At 50.5% G+C, this 4,030-nt stretch overlaps 1 protein-coding gene across 1 annotated transcript in view; it reads left to right on the plus strand.

The window, feature by feature from the left end:
- The window catches only part of LOC112212182, a 78,249-nt gene that overhangs the window by 38,773 nt on the left and 35,446 nt on the right, over positions 1-4,030 (plus strand). The window lies entirely within an intron of this gene.

Here is a 4,030-nt window from a genome sequence, read left to right on the forward strand (position 1 = left end):
GACAAAGAGAGACTGATCTCACGATGCGCGCATGTCTCTGGCCAAAGTTTCCTCGAGTCGAGTCAAGCCGAGTCGAGTCGCGGGGCTGGTTCGTTTATTTCTCGCGCCACTCTTCCACCCGACAAGTACGCGCCTCTTTTCGTTCTGGCTTTATCGTCTGATCGTCGTCGTTTCACAGGAAATGCAACGGGTCGCGTCTTTTCTTCGTCTGTAAATACGACGAACGTTGTTTCCTCCCTTCGAATGGCGGACGATTGATCCATTGGAAACTGTCCGCGGAGACAATCGTTCGGTTTCTCTGTGACTGGTCATCGATACGTAGACACACGAAGAGTCACAGAAACACGATCGAAGTTGGCGAATAAGAGTACCAGGTGAATCGGTGGACTGGGAATGGTCTCTGGGTTTCAAATGGTCGTTAACGGGGACGGATCGGCGCGAAGCAGCAGGTATCCCGTGCAGCTGCGGGACAACGTGAATTACTGGTGTGAATTCCAATGGTGGGTGGTTCGCGGCGGCCGCTTTCGCCGCGAGTACGTCACTGACCACGGACAGATATACCCACGGTGGAAGCCGCTTCCCATTGCGTTAACGCGACGCGGTTTTACGAGCGCCGATTCTACCAGTAAATCGCGCCCCGTACACGGGATTCTCTTTTATCTGCGAAACATATTTCTGCCGGCGGTGAGGACGAAACGAGACGAAAAACGAGAGGCGAAGCAAAAAGAGAGAGAAATACGCGAGAGGACGCGAGACGAGGAACGAACGCGAAATGAAACGAGCTGAAATGAAACGCGCGAACGAACGAGAAAACGATCGTTAAAACGTTTAGAGACGCGGTTCCGGGGCAAAGAGACGCAGTCGAAGATGTGGAGCAAGAGGAGTATCGGTAAACCGTGGGACGAATAGGGGACGAGGAAGGGACGAGGGTGGAACGAACGGGTCTACGAGAGAAGTTAACCAGGGAGACCGGAGAAACTCGCAGACTCCGCATCCGGCCGCTCGATGGTAGACCGTACAATTGTCTGGCATTGTGCTTGCAAATCAAGCGGCGGGCCGAATTTACATGAGATTTACGGCATTCCGTTTGCCGCAGCCCTGGCTGCCGCGTCCTCCTTCGTGTAACGTTCACGATTCCGCCTCGTACCTCGTCCAGCCTCGCGCGAACGCTCACCTAGACGATCGTGCCCTGACCGCGACAAAAACCTGCGACGAACACGCCTTTAATAAATTCCACTTCGGTTCGTCTTTTATATCTCTGTCCTTCTCTCCTTTTCCCTATTCCCCCCTTCTTAACTGGATTCGTTTTCCCGCCAATCGACTTTGAATATTTTGCGAAATTCAAGGAAGCTCCTCCGAAGGGAGAAGTTTCGGAGAAGGCAAATACGCTGCGAACCAGAGGCACGTACACGCTCCAGAGAATACGCCGGCCGCGTTACACCCGAGACTTCCCGCGGGAGATTCCCGTTTCTTAATTACTTCCATCCATTAATTAAAGAGTCGACCCTTGACCGCCGCGAGAGCTCGAGTTCCGAGTACCCGGATCGCGAAACTCACTCTCGATCGAACGAGCGCCGATATCCTGTTGGATAAATCGCCCGAGAGTCTGGAACATCCTCCTTTCAACTCTGAACAACGCGAAAAGAGCAGTACTACTTTGATATTTGACACCGTTACGTTTGAACCTGAGTGTTTTGTGATTTTCGCGAGTGTACCGGGTATCACTGTAATGGAATAATGGCGCCTGATCAAGTTTGGCGAATCGTTGAAGAAATTAAGAAATCGAGAGGTGTTTTTCATGAAATTTTATTTAAACGATGAACCCGCGATATATGTAGATAAACAAATAAAATTATTATAAAACATACTGAATGAAAGGCAGCGTGAAATCGACGCATGCTAAGAAACCAAACGTGATGTCTGAAATCTCAGTATCGCTTTAATAACTTTACAATCAAGTTCGTTGATCACAGTTTGCCCTTCCTCATATGGTGCCACTCTACGCGGTAGATTATTTCATGAGAAGCTCGTACCGGAGCAAAGTCGCGGTCGCGAAGTAGACTCGCGCGCTTGCGATTTCAAGACTCCAGAGACTCGGTTCTCCTCAGGCGCTCGTGTAGGTCTCGCAGTTAAATTAGGTGAAATAGCTCCCTAGACGTCTCTTCGTTAGACTTCTCCAGACCGTTATCCTTTCGCGTGATACGAGAACTAAACTTGCCTCTTTCCGCGGGATGCCCACAATTTTGCGACTTTCATCTCGGTTCAGCTTTTCCTAGATGACTCGTGATTCGGACTTCGTGAAGCGGAAGCCGCTCTTTCCAACGGGTTAAGGTCGAAATCAGCACGTGTGTCACGAGAGCGGCACGAAACGATCGATGTGCCGGCGCAAATTCATTAAGTATTCGCGTGGCTTTAATTACGAGAACAAAGTTTCCGCTCGATTGGAAAAGTTTTCACGGCGCCTGCATACTCGATCGCGTTGGATCGGCGCTACTGCTGCGCTGCAAACCCGCCCCTGAGGCCAACCGTTCGGGAAAAGCGGAAGCTTTCTTTACCAGCGCAGACAACGTCACGTAAAAATTCCCAGCGATGAACCGACTCTCTCGAACGGGGCATCCCAAGTATCCAAAGTTTGAGCTTGATTTCCTCCGGAGAATTTCTATAGAAATACGGGAGCGAGAATCTTCAGGGGGTTGATCAAAGACAGCGAACCGTCGTTGATCCGACGCTGGATCTTGCGTTCGATGCAATTAGAGAACCCTCCTACATTTCTCTTCCCCAAGGAACCTATTCTCCATCGATCTTCCTCGATTTTCTGTCATTTAATGGGGCTGATAGATATTATAGCGGTATGCGACACGCAATATTCGATATTGCTTGTCGGGTAAACAGACAGTGATCTCTAAAATCACCAAGTGAATCGAAGATTATTCGACGATGCCACGCGAAAGCGAGATAAGCTTTCTCGAAGCATAGTCGTTTTATTCGCAAAGCTTGGGTTCATAGATTTTTTACGCGGCAAAACTCATTAAAGCCTGCTGTCGGCTAGCCGCACTTTCCTATGATCCAATTTCCAACGCTGTTCTCTCGCGCTTGTTCCGTTTTCTTTCCATCGCACGACTGAATTGAATAAATAAATAAATCTTCGACTCGATCTGAATACAGGTGGATAATTCTTCCGCCAAAGGAAATTACTGAGAAAGAGCTGACGCTGGCGGACCGATCGGCGATATTGCTTTGGAGCGAAGCCTATCTTCTCTTTTCGCAACCCGTCCAACGTTAAAACAGCTGCGCTGCGAATCGAACTTCTATGCTCGTGCAAAGGAGATCACGTCTAGGGAGATTCCCCTATGGGAGACATCCGCGTCGCTTATCGTCGCTGATAAAATCGGGTGTCGAATTTGTCGCGAGCCGGCCAACGGCTCCACTCTGGGTATCTCCCTTCCCCCTGCAGAGACACAAATCAGTCGAAGGCGAGCTACTGGGTGAGGTGATGGCGACGAAGGAAAGCGAGATAGGGGACCGACAGAGTGGTAAGGGGATCTCGTAATCCTTTTGTAAGATGGCCGAGAGAACGGTGGTTAACGTTTATCGCAATAAATAAAGCTCGGATTCCTGTCTCGGAAGGTAGACGTGCAGTCGTTAAAGCGTGCAAAGTTTGGAAGGGGTATCGTTAACGGTAGCGAGAAGCAAGAAGGAGGCGAGTCGTGAAAGCTCTTTGAGGTCGCGGCCGATACTACGCGCGCAGGTTAAGTGCTCGCTACGGCACCAAGATTCGGCTCGTCGGCTTAATAAGCTCCCGAAACGCCGTGGAAATTTGTTGCCCTCCGACGCGGTATACGACCCTCTGCTCAGACACCGACTAATCCGGATCCACCGCAGCCACCTTCCTACCACCGATGCCGCGGAATTCCCACGCGAGACTGCGTCGTTGCGGTTCCATCAACGACGAACCGTACCGTTGCTCTCGATCCCGACGGAGGATCTCTGTCGAAAATACTGCGGTAATACGCGATAGAGGGGATACACG

This window comes from Bombus impatiens, unplaced genomic scaffold, assembly GCF_000188095.3.
Source record: "Bombus impatiens unplaced genomic scaffold, BIMP_2.2 scf_0129, whole genome shotgun sequence".
Taxonomy (NCBI): domain Eukaryota; kingdom Metazoa; phylum Arthropoda; class Insecta; order Hymenoptera; family Apidae; genus Bombus; species Bombus impatiens.